Consider the following 14,061-nt stretch of genomic DNA (forward strand, 5'->3'; position numbering starts at 1 on the left):
ATAGCTATTTTGTGGTCTACAACATGAAAGAAAGCTATTATAACATGTACATGAAAAATGTAGAAACATTGGACACAACTGTGGGGCACCATCGTGCAGCAGCAAGCATAACAACAAAAAAGGAACTTCAAGGTTGATCTAGGTAAATGTGTGCAAATGTATAGGGCCCCATTCCTATATTTTGCCTGGGGCCCCCAAATCACTAAATCCGCCCCTGGTGGGACAACGTAAAATTACTCCTTTTAAAACATGCATTGTGTTGAAAAAAAGCTACTGGGACAAATCACAGACTTTACATGCATGTGGCATTTGCTGAATTAATATGTCCCATCAAGAAATGACCTGCAATTTTACATTCCTAACAGTTTTTCCATGGAGCTCAACATTAAGTCACTGGAAGTCACTATTCTAAACTTCTCCTGTTTGGCAGGACCAGGTTTGTTACTCTACTGAGGTCTTCATTTCTCCACTGTGTGCCGTGCTCTGCAAATAAGAAAACGAGTAATGATATAGCAGTTCTTTACCCTTAAGTGTGTTGTGTGTTCACGGCACTGTTATTTACAGGTGTTCATATGCATGCACTGGGATCAAAGCCAATAACATGCCCACAGTCAAACACATTCACGCAAACACACACACACACACACACACACACACACACACACACAAGCTCTTTAAAAAACATATACTTTAGCAGAGAAGTATTAATATCATATCATTTGGTATTGTGGGTAATTAATTCTCATGAATAAGACAATATGGTTGCATATAAAAGAGGAATCAGAAAAGTTCCCTGCTGAGAGAGTTATAATAACCTCAGCCCAGCATTTTCTTACTATAATAACACAATATCTCTCTCTAAATTATGGAAATTGGGACCAACATAAGCATACTGAGCAGAGAGTTGCATGTCACTATCACCGGCTGGAGTGCCCTGGTTTTCCATTATAGGGCACTCCATCCCAGACTTCTGCCATTCTGTCAAGGACTTCATTCCCCATAATCCTCTGCCCGGTCTCATTAGCACACATTGTTTGCACCTGTGTCTCATTAGCATGGTTAGCTCACCTCATATAAGCCTGGTTCTCAATGTCATTCTTTGCTAAATCTTATATGTGTCATTACGGCATTTCCCAGCCTTGTATTCTGGTTCTTCTGTATCTTGGTTCCTGGTCTTGTTATTCTGCCTGTTTTCTCGATTACTCTATTTGCTTCAGCCCCTTTCTCTGTCGTTGTTTTGGATTGTCTATTTGTGTATGACCTTTGCCTGCCTTTGGATTAAGTTTATGGATTACCTCTTCAATAAACTACTGCATTTGGATCCTCTACCTTCGTGTCTCGGAGCAGTTCATGACATTGCTGAAGAGAATCGGGCAGCTGAATATAGTTGAAACTGGCGAAAAGCAAGTGTGTGTTTGGCTTTCTACAAAGAACAAATAAAGATGTAAAAATATCTCACTATATACTCCATCAGAGTGGAATTATTGAGTGCTTGCTTGTAAACTGAATATTACTGGCATTATTAACAGATATTTTGATATGGTAATGGCAGCAGTGCAAAACCAACCTTCTTCAAACAATCACATTACCAGTACAGATTTTAAAGGGTTAGTTCACCCAAAAATGAAAATTAGCCCACAAATTACTCACCCTCAAGTCATCCTAGGTGTATATGACTTTCTTCTTTCAGACGAATCCAGTCGGAGTTATATTAAAAATTGTCTTTGATCTTTCAAGCTGTTTAATGCCACTCAGCGGGTGTTGCATGCATCAGTCCAAAAGAAGTTAAATAAAAAGTGCCCATCCATAAAAAATTGTTTCACACGGCTCCGGGGTGTGAACAAAGGCCTCCTGTAGCGAATCGATGCGTTTTTGTAAGAAAATATCCATATTCAAAAAGTAATAATCACTTTAATGTAGCTTGCGCCAACAGTCCTACACGGAAGCAGCTCCGAGCGGATGAAGTATGAGGTCAGCTTTGCACATGTGCCGGTGAGTCTCGTGAAAACCAACGTTTGTTAACAGGAGCAAAGGAAGCAAAGTTTCAGGTGAAGGGTTTCAGAGGAACTCTGAAAGTGCGCTGGGAAATGCTCTAGTGAATGCTAACCAGCCATTTAAATGTAAATCAGCAAGCTCATTGGCTGTGTATTCGACATGAACCAATCAGCTTGTGCCAAGTACTTTAACGCTGTGAATATTAGGAAGATCAGGCCCTTTCTTTCAGAACATGCAACACAACTCCTTGTTCAAGCTCTTGTTCTGTCCAGGCTGGACTATTGCAATGCTCTCTTGGCAAGTCTTCCAGCCAGTTCTATCAAACCTCTACAGTTAATCCAAAATGCTGCTGCAAGATTAATCTGTAATGAGCCGAAAGTAACGCATGTCACACCTCTGTTCATCAATTTGCAGTGGCTACCAGTAGCTGCTCGCATTAAATTCAAGGCATTAATGTTTGCCTACAAAACCACCACTGGCTCTGCACCCATTTACCTAAATTCATTACTTCAGAGTTATGTGCCCTCTAGAAGCTTGCGTTCTGCAAGTGGATAAAAGCGTCAGCTAAATGATTAAATGTAAATGTAAATATCATCAGTTTGCATCAATTACCCATCAGCCTGCGCCATCTAGAGTTTCATGACAGAACTTTGCATTTATATGAAATATAATTTTTTTGAACATTATATGTCTTTACTCACTTTGAACAATTTAATGTATCCTTGCTGTGTAAAAGAATTTCTCTCTCTCCCTCTCAAAAAAAAAAAAAAAAAAACCTTTTGAGTAGCATATACATACAAAAAGTCTGGGGTCTGTAATTTTTTTTTTTCTTTTTGAACCGGCCCAAAGAAGAAGATCTTTCCTGCCTATAACAAATCTCTACATAACTAACACATTAAAGTCTTTGACATGCTCTTTTCACCTCCCATCCCCCTATTATCACAGGTAAAGTAATGATCAGTGGGAAATTCATTTATTTCTCTTTTGCTATCTCTCAGTTGCCGCAGGCAGTCAGGGAGGGTTAGCATTTCACTAATGTGTTCATAATTTAAATGGCAATGCTGTCTTGTTGGCGGAGCATGTCATGAATTATGCAACAAGATGTCTGTCTTCAAGCAGACAAAGAGAGCAGGCTCATACCTCTGCAAACAAACAATATTCCAATCAAAATGCCACCATTAATTAGCTCATTAGAGACCTCAAACAAGTGCGAGCTTGTGACAGATGAAGAAACAGCGCTAACCAGTTTTCTTAAGTGATCATAATTAGAAAGATATCATTAATGGGTGTTAATTACAAAAGAGCATTCAAACTAATTTGAATATTAGTTTTCAGTAAAAATTCCCTCTCAGCTGACTTCTGGTCTTCATCTCGCTCCATGTGGAGCCTATGATGACAATACAAACACACACACACACACACACACACACAGAGAGAGAGAGTGGGAAATGTGGAAGGCATTTGTTATAAAGAGACTCTGATTTTGAAAACCCTTGTGTCGTAGTGAAAAAGGAAAAAGGAATCATTACTAATGAATGAAGGGAAGATAAAAAAGAAAAGATTTCACTCAAATCTTTCAGTGTTATGTGAATATTTAATGTAAATGGAATTTCAAATGAGCTGAAACTATCTTCAGAGACCTCTACTGTTTTCCACTAGCCCTCGATTAAAATTTATCAATTTAATTAATAGCCCTGCTTTGAGGGAACAGGAGAGACAGGCGTGCTCACATGTTCTTTCTCTCTTCATCCTTCTGCACGGAGGCTGATGCCTCCTGCTCCCATTCTCCTCCCAAAATATTACTCTCCCTCTGTCTCCCCGTCTCCAATTTAATATTCCATTTTCCTCACACATTATAGAATAATCTAGTCTCGCACTGTTTCCCCCCCACTTCCCCGATGTCAAAATCAGAGTGATTTTATAATTAGGCCCTTGCTCATTGTTATTCAAAACCCGGTAGAGCCAATTAGTTTTACCCTTTCTGACCTGTTCATGCTTTGCAGAAGCGCTAACTAAAGACTCTAAGGGAACTGCAATGGAGGTCTTATCTTCCCCCCATTCTGATTAATAATCCTGTCACAGCCATCTCACTCTTTAAAAAGAAAAGCCTGGTTAAGGCCCAGTCTTTCTCCATCACTCCCTTCCCTTTTTATGCCTTTCTATTAATCTTTAATGGTGGCTGGGTCACTCACTCCCTTTTGTCTTGTCAGATAAATGTAGTGTTAACAAGATGAAGAGCTTTCTGGAGGATGGGGGAGAGAGGAGCTAAGCTAGCAAGGTGACCCCCATTCCAGCTGAGATGGGTGCACTTTGGAGGAACAGGGCAGGAAGTGTGGGTCAGGTTCTGCAGTATCATGATCCCTGCATGGTTTTCACATCTTGATCATTTCGTATGATGAACAAAATAGAGGTGTCAAATATAACAGCAACGAGTAGCCATGTGAATGCTTTCTATACAGCTCAGGAGCTCAGGCTGGGCGATACGGCCAAAAATATTATTACAAAAACAAAATTTCCATATCATCTGATATTGAAATTTATCACAATACTCATTTATGTTTAATGGGAAAGGAAATTATTTCCGCATGTTTGTTAGACCTTGAGAATGAATGTAAACATAACTTGTTTGTTCACAGTTAACCATTTAGCTAATTCTGGGTCCCAAGAAATCCATTTTATTTTTCTCTAAATTCTGTTTTCCATTTTATTTTTCCTGGATTCTGTATTTTATGATTTAATATAAATTTATTATCAAAAGTGGGGTCTAATGAAATTAATTAATAAAGATTTAACAATTGAAATCAAATGTAATTCAAATGAAAATTCAATGTTTACAACAAAACACTGCATTTTTATTTATTTATTTATTCATTTATTTATTTAATTGTCAAATAAGATATAAATAAAAATATTTTGGTTGCACGGTATTCCTTAAAAAATATTTAGTATATAAGAGTAAAATATTTTAGAATTTCTTCAAGCTAAATCAAACTTTTATTTTGGCAGTTTGTCGGGAAAATTTTTGAGTTCAGTGTGTATTTGAAGGTAGTTTTTCACCGGCACACAACAAATAACGCATGCAGGGCAGAATTAGGCAAATATCCTCTAATCATAAAGATACAAAAAAGGGCAATTAAATTCTGGAAACACCTGAAGCTCAGTGACCCCCAATCATATCATTATAAAGCCCTGCAATACCAAGAGATGAGCAAAGAAAGCAAGCCCTTCCCTCAGCTGATCCAGAGCTTCAGTCCTGATGCTTCACTAACATCTGCTGCTGCTCTGAATCACAACATCAGAATCAGTCAGATTACTGCACAAATCAAACAGAACTACATCACTCACTGGCAAACCCAAACACAACAACAGAGTAAAGTGCAATGCCATTTGGCCCTAAACAGAGAGTACAGTATGGCAGAGTATCTGTACACAGTGTCAGATAAGAAACTGAGAAGCACGTTGACCAGATACAGACTCAGCGGACACAAGCTGATGATAGAGACGGGCAGACACAGAAAAACATGGCTGCCACCGGAACAGAGACTGTGTTCACACTGTGATCTGAATCAGATGGAAACAGAACTGCACTTCCTAACAGAATGCCCCAAATACACAGATATACGGACAGTGTTCTATGATAAAATACAGCAGATCCATCAGACATTTAAAACTCTTTCAAACCAGGAGAAACTGCCGTATCTGTTAGGAGCACAGAAGAACTGCTGTGTGTTTGCTGCTCAATATGTGTCTGCCTGTCACCATAGAAGAGAAAACACTCAACCTGCCCTGATCTGATGTTTCCAGCACATCCACATTATATTCTGCCATATTACTGTATTATATTACTTAGATGTACATTTTGCTTCTGTAAATATGTCTAATCCCTTATTTTATTTAATTCCGAGTATGGGTCACCATACTTGGCCACATGTCACGTCACGTCAATAATGTACAGTATTTGAAAAATAATGTGTTTTTTGAACATTAAAGCATGTCAACATATTCTGTTACACCAAATACACAAAATAATGATCTTTAAAAAAGCATCATATGACCCCTTTAAATTAAACTGTGAAAAGCTGGTGAGGTGATTCTCAGAGCAGCTCTGGAGATGAAGTACATGCGGACTGTCCTCATATAATGTGTTTGAGTTTGTGTAGAGGACAAAACTGCACCATTCATTCACATCGAGACAAGCAGAACATGCAGACTCATTAGCGACATGCACTGACTGGCTGTTGTCATGTTTATTTCTGCCGTGTAATAGACTGTTAGAATAATTCATATCGAGTAAAAATGTCCAGAGCTTATCATTATTGTAGTCATAAATTTTATTGTGATCTTGATATGATAACGTTTATCCCTCAGCCCTATCATAGAGTCACTGATGTATAAGAGGCATACAAAGAGCTTCTCCAGTGGATACTTATGCAATCATGTGCACTGTTTTACATTCAAACAAGGAATTCAGTGTAGTAGCCTGGTATCTACAGTAAATTATAGTGTGATGGGAATCTGACAGGCGGATCTTAGTAATATACCAAAAAAAATTTTTTTGAAACTAAAATTTGAGTTTTTATTTAGCTGAAAACGGACACTGAAAATAATGCTTTAGCAATTCATTGTGGGTTACTGTTTTTCAGGATGTCGTGCTCTCAGGTCATACATTACTCCAATCATAGTGAATTTTTCGGCAACAAGACAGCTTTCAATATTTCAAGTTAAACAAATTTTGCATATTGCTACTCTAGCATGATTTTTGGTTGTGGTGTAGTGTGTTCACACTGCTGACATGTTTAATGTTATGGCTTGCATGAAATAAATGTTACAACAGTCAAAATGCATGTCCAGAGAAGCACTCCGGTCAATGATTTCAGTCCTCCAAAACTACTTTGGCCAAAATGAATATTCTTTAGTTTTTTGCCATTTCGTCCAATTATTCTTGTTTTTGAAATTTTGGTGCATCACTAGTGGATCTAATGGGATTCAGTTTAAGCAAGAACTTGATGTTTTTTTCAGCAGTTGATCCAGCTCAAAAGCATTCAATTTCACAAATATCCTTGTAATCAAAACCAAATAGGCAAACTTTCATCTTGTAGTAATATTAAAAGGAAATGTGAAATGTGTCCTGTCTTTCAGTAATACACAACACAGGTGTTTTTCATTGTGCTTTTGCATTAAAAGTGAATGAAAAACTCAATGAGATTTCAAACTGGGCTGATTACTGCAGAATCAAATATGTCCAGTGAGGATGACTGACATCCTCAAAAGGAGTCTGTTTAGGAGTGTAGCTAAAATTCTCCATATCTTACACTATCTAAAAAGAGGAGAGGTTAGTCCTCTAACATGTTTTTATATTTCTAATATCGCAATATGCTACACTGCATCCAGCTTCATTCAGTGTATTTACTCTCTCATAGAATCTGAAGGCTGAGATCCAGCACAGACAAATTGTTTCTTAGCAAATTCATCCATCGTCTGACATCAAACGCAGTGCCATTGGTATATAAAACAGACCTTCCTGTGCCGATGCTCATCTTACAGCTACACGTTTGTCTCTGTATGGTTTTAAGCTACAGCCCTTTGTTCATCTCTTCTCAAAGCTATGGGAACAGAAGAGGGGAATGTAAAAGCAATATGTTGCAAGAATGGGAAATGAGGGTGGCTAGAGGGGACAGAGGGATGATAAACAAATCTCCCCCATGAACACTCGAGGTCTGGCACTGTCTTTCAGCAATGACATATTACACACATTTGTCCATTATTACATCTCTTATACCTGATATAAAGCTCTCATATGCATATATATATATATATATATATATATATATATATATGAACTATTTATATACACAAACACTCACACACTGCACTTGCCCTCAGGAAATCATGTTGAGATGGGGGGGCCAGTCTAATTGTCTCCCCTGCTTGGGCTGGTTGCCCAGAGGCCTCCTACACAAACCATTACATTAAATCTGTTGGGGCATGGGGGCATCTTTAAACACATCCTCCATTTCCGCATGCGTGCAGACCTACTGCTGCATCTTACAAACCACATAACACAGTCAGGCTGACTGACCCAAACCAATGAGTACAACCAGACCAAACACTCTTCTGAAAATTAATACAACAACATTGATTTTCAGAGACGTTAATGGCCAATAAGGTATGAGGTTCTGTCCGCAAAACATCTCTGGCTTGGACTGCAAGTATTACGTTAAATGCTGTGTCACAAGACTAGTATAAGTTGGTGTGGTTTGGTAAAGAGGAAATGGTGCTTTTGCTTTGAGGGTGGTTATTGTGGCCAGCACTCTCGGGTCTGTCCGCGAGCCAGTGAAAAGAGAACTTTGGGCTTTTAGATCAGTGAAGAAGTCAAGGGTGAGAGTGTAATGGTGGAAGGAACAGAGGAATGGCTAGAGGGAGGGAAGATGACAGAGAGAGGAAGAGAACAGCATGATACCAGCTGACACAGACAAGCAGGAAAGGCCATAGAAAACAAATGTCTGTGGTCTGCCTAAAGTTCAGGGTGAGGCATAGTCTGTGGCTTCGGCTATTGTGAACAACACACTCAAGCATAGTTCTCAGAGAGTTGCAGAACATGCCGATTGAGTCACATGAAAATAAAAGGGCTGAATTCAAACAGCAAACACTTTTGGCCTTATTCGCTAATAAATTCATAGAATGTGCATATTTATGTGCGCAGAAAGATTTCTTACGCAGAATTTTCACTGGATTCACAACAGGAACATACACACATTTATTCTTACCTTCATAGACAGAGCGTGTGTAAGGCTGGGCAAGGCTTAACCTTCCCCTGGCCATGGGTTGGACACGGTGGGCTTGAGACAAAAATACCCCTGCACAATTAAACTAAATCCATTAGGGCTGTCGTGAATAAAATGAAATTAAATGAAAAGTGTTGATTGTGGCATTACATTTATATCTGCTCATGTTGCATCATTTTTCTTTTTACGTGTTTTTACAATGTAATCACACTATAACCACTGAATTAACCATTGAATTTATGAATGCAATGGCCAATCAGAGTAAAACTCTTGCACGAGAAGATGTGGAGCAAGTTAGCACCTGTTAAAACACAATAAACTGTTTTTATATCGATACAGACTACACGCGACCATACATTTAGAATACATTTTAAAGCAAATGCATTTTTGAATTATGATTTATCTGTGAACAGTTAGCATATTTTACATGCAAATAGATATAAACGCATACACCTGGTTATCGAATGAGAGCCGTTGTTTGTATACTGTATGTGTGAAGTTCCATTTTACAAGGAATCTTTATAAAGCAGATGGAATAAAAAAGTTTTATTAAAGATGCAAATGTTAACCGTTCAGTCAAAGGGTGAATGATATATGTGCACAACATATGGTTCAGATAAAACATTTTCTATGCTTCAACAAACTTGTGGCAAGGTGTCGTGAAGTTTTACATGCCAACTATTTCCAGTGAGTGCTAAGTAACTTGTAATTAACTGGAAGTTAGTTACAAACAATCTGCTTTTGACCTTTTGCCCAGATAATAGACAATTGTCCTCTGTCTCTCTCCAACAAGGCGGAATGGCAGCCTTCTGCATCACAGCCATAATAGTAAGTTGGTATTCCTCATAAACAACACACTTTCTTTTTTGTTCATCCTGATACTGAGTGTTAAAAGAGAGGCTTGAGTCAATTAAAGCAGTATTCTTTGTACTTATGCCAACCCTGACATATAAGCCAAACACTCACACTTGACCGGAACAATCCAATACTGGATCTTGTTTTGTTATTGAACACATCCGTTGAAACCAAATGTCTGAGATAAACTGTCTTCAAACATGCATTAAAAACTAGTTGAAACATTCCTCTGAGCTTGAGGAGTTGTCATCACTGATTTTATCCAAATTTTGTTACTTTTTTTTTTTTTGTCCCTTCACAATACTTTTGATGTCCTCAAACTGACCACTTTATTAAACCCAGCAAATTAACATCTGTAATAAATCACATCTCCCACTGAGTGTCTCAAAATTTTTACTGTAATCTGGAAGAGTCATGTTTACAGACTGTGATATGCTACCCATAGAACTATGACTGTAACAACATGTAATTATATGAATGAGGGCTTAAAAAATCTCTTTTGGGACTTTTTTTAAAGCATCTCAGAATTTATCTTATCAGTCTAAAGTAAAAAGAAAACAAACTTAATATTCTTTGAAAACAAGGTTACATGAGGACATAGACATGTCTGTATCCAAGGTAAAGTAAAAAAAAAAAAAAAAAAAGATTGAAAGAAAATCCGTAGTTTTTAGCTGTGGGTTTTGCAACCAACCATTTCCACTTTCTCCACATAATCCATATGCACAGTGGCTTCTTTCACTTCCAGCTAGATGTTAAACTGAACCCTCACTTATCTTTAAATGGTACTCCGCTACTCACAGTCATAAATATTTCATACTTAAGACTACATGAAACTCTTTTAGGTTGGATAATTCTACATTGCTGCTGGTCCCAAGAGTGCTGTTCTGCACTCTTGGAATCCATGTAGTCTGAAGTGTTAAGTAGCATTAGGTATCATCTGGATGGACCTGCCTGTTTTCACACCTGCCTGGTGGGTTGATCTGAGGACAGAGAACAGAATGAAATATATGCAGTTCAATAGTGTAGCCACTTCATAAAATATACGAATGGTGCAAAGATAGTCAAGAATGACAAGAGATGGAAGCACACTAGATTAAAATCTGTTTTCTGCAGAATTTTCCTTCTGTTAGAAAAAGACTGGCAACAGGATCATACATGAATGCCAGTGCTCAAACTCACATTTGAATAAGCATTGTCATCCCCTGAGGCTGACAAGATGTTGGAGTGGTTGCATAAGCGTCCCAATTTACTACAGGATACTGCTTCAGTCGACAACAAATGTTCTCAAATAAATTTAGATATGTAATACAGTGACTCTAGTCTGTACTGATCCTGCACTGTATCAGCATTAAACCACTTTAAAATGAAGACAGGGTGACATTGACAATTTCAAGTCTGTTATGAAATGAATGAAACCTCTTTGTCATCATATTGTCAAAAGAGCCAAAACATTATGGAAGCATATAGGTAGCGAAATTCAATTTAAAATGCAATATGCAAAATGGCAAAGCAATATTCAAAATGGCAATGTATTTCTGTATTTAAATTTACATTTTCCATTACCCATACGTGCAAAGTTTGGTGCAAAAGGAAAATGAAAATTAAATTATATAATTTACATTTGCCATTTCCAACAATAGTCTTAATATGTAAATTGCATGCAAATTTGAACGCTTCATAAGTTGCGAAATTAAAATGAAAATGTATAACACAAATTGATTTGATATGTGTAACATGTTCAAGCAGAAATGGTAGCAAAATGATCATTTAAATGCTATTGGTCTTAAATGCATTTAGACTAACAGTTAGAACACTTAGGATTGCATTTTCATCACGACGCCGTGGGATATGTGTAGCAAAATTCAATTTGAAAATGCATTTGTTTCAAACGATCCAAACGTAACACGCTTCCGCCAATCCCTGCCTTGAAGCAATGATTGACGGAGGGTGGCGTGGTCAGCTCGGAATGCATTTTCAAATTGAATTTTGCTACAAATATCCCACGGCGTCATGATGAAAATGCAATCCTAAGTGTTCTAACTGTTAGTCTAAATGCATTTAGGACAAATAGCATTTAAATGATCATTATGCTACCATTTCTGCTTGGACATGTTACACATATCAAATCAATTTGTGTTATACATTTTCATTTTAATTTCGCAATTTATAAAGCGTTAAAATTTGCATTAAATTTACATATTAAGACTACTGTTGGAAATGGCAAATGTAAATTATATAATTTAATTTTCATTTTACTTTTGCACCAAACTTTGCACGTATGGGTAATGGAAAATGTACATTTAAATACAGAAATACAATGCCATTTTGAATATTGCATTGCCATTTTGCATATTGCATTTTAAATTGAATTTCGCTACCTATATGCTTCCATAAAAAATTACCTCAATGACTGTTTATTCAACATAATTGGAATAGACATACAAGTCAAATATGCAGGGCTGCTAATGGCTCAGTAACTATGGCAAAGAGTAGAAGAGGGACTTCCGCACGGTCTGGCCTTGTGATGACAGCACAGTAACAGGGCACCTTACGTAGCAAGTTAAAACTTGCCCCGGTCATTGATTCAGAGTACAATAAATGAGTAGTTAATATGTAAATTTGTTATTGTAACTAAACAGTGGGTTTAAAATGCAAAGTCAACAAAACCGCAAAGGAAACAGTCAAATAACCTTCAAGCCTAGCCAAGCGGTTAGCGCAAATGCTAACCAGGATGTTTTCAGTGACTCACCAACCTCTGAAATACTCAACGAAATGCTAGGCATGAGGGAGGAAATAAACGAGAAGTTCGGGAAACTGGAAGAATCGATCAAACAAGTAAATGAAGGGATATAAACCTGAAAAACGAACGGATGAATCCAAAGAAAGGTTGCTGACATATGCTGAATAAACAGCTTCAAATGGAGAAGTTAGAAGTCTTGGAAAAACGCTCAAGGCATTCAAACGTGAGAATATATGGACTGGAAGAAGGTGCAAAAAGGAGCAGAAACATGACTGAATTTGTGTCAAACATTGAAGCAGATTCTTGAGTTGCCCGAAGACGAGAACTGAGGTGAAGTTTTTGCATTTCCAGACGAAATAATGGATTTTACAAAAAGCCTGGGCTACTAAGGATTTGCAGTTCAATGGGAATCGCATCGTGCTGGATCATGACTATTCCAGTACTGTACAATGCAAGCGAGGAGAGTATAAGAAAGAACGCAAGATCAAGTTCAAGTCAGACATACTGAAAGTTTAGCTTGAAGATGGAGAAGTGAGCTACAATTCTGCTTGTGAGGCAGCGGAAGGTCTTCAACATCTGGGGATTCGAGTGAAACTTTCAGAGGCTGAGATGCGAGAAAAAGACTTATGCAAGCTGGGCTGGTTGCTGTGGAAATGCGAGGACAATTATCAACAGCTCTGGTTGGAGATATTGAATCTCTCTCAAAGTGAATGATTAAAATAATCTCAGGCAAGTCAGTTGAACAGACTTTAATGCTTAGAAATGCACTAGAGACTGTCTGTGTTCAAATTTTAGCTTAGTGTTAACTGACAGAATAATGGTAAAATGTTTAGCTACACTTAGGGATAACGGAACAAGCCCAACGTGATGCTGACTAAAGGGGCAGGTTGAATACAAAAGGGCTTGAAAAAAAAAAAGAAAACATTTAACATTTTTGGAAACAGCATAAAGCCAACAGAGAATTTAAAACAGCTCAAGGAAACTACAAGGGAACTATATTGAGAAAGTAGTGAGGAATCTAAGATTCTTGAAGCAAACATTTTATGAACGTGGGAATGGAGCTAACCATTTGTTAGCCCCTCAAACTTATTACAACATTACATTACAACAACTCTGCTGATAAACCTTTTTTATATAAGCCTACAGAACTTTCAGAGGCCTTCGCTGCTTTTTATAAAAACCTTTATTCAGATATAGACATATGCTCAGAGGCAGAGCAAATACAATGCTATTTACATAAAACTGACCTCCCCAAGATGGATTCGATAATTGATATTTGATCATTGATAACCGCATAGCAAAGGAAGAAATAGCAGAAGCCATTAAAAAATTTAAAAAGTAAGAGCCCCGGGACAGATGGGTATAAAAATTAGGTTTATAAAACATTTAGTGACATTGTAAGTCCTTTATTAGAAAGAACATATGCCCATATTATGGAAACAGGTGAAATACCCTATTCATGGAAGGAGACAATAATTTCAGTCACTTATAAAGAGGAGAAGGACACTATAACTGTGCCTCATTCAGGCCAGTTGCCCTCCTTAACACTGATTGCAAATTGTTAACTTCTATACTGGCTAAGCGTTTAGAGAGAATACAGGTGCATCTCAATAAATTAATGTCGTGGAAAAGTTCATTTATTTCAGTAATTCAACTCAAATTGTGAAACTCGTGTATTAAATAAAT

Source organism: Sinocyclocheilus anshuiensis, unplaced genomic scaffold (assembly GCF_001515605.1).
Source record: "Sinocyclocheilus anshuiensis isolate Anshui unplaced genomic scaffold, SAMN03320099.WGS_v1.1 scaffold154, whole genome shotgun sequence".
NCBI classification, from domain to species: Eukaryota; Metazoa; Chordata; class Actinopteri; order Cypriniformes; family Cyprinidae; genus Sinocyclocheilus; species Sinocyclocheilus anshuiensis.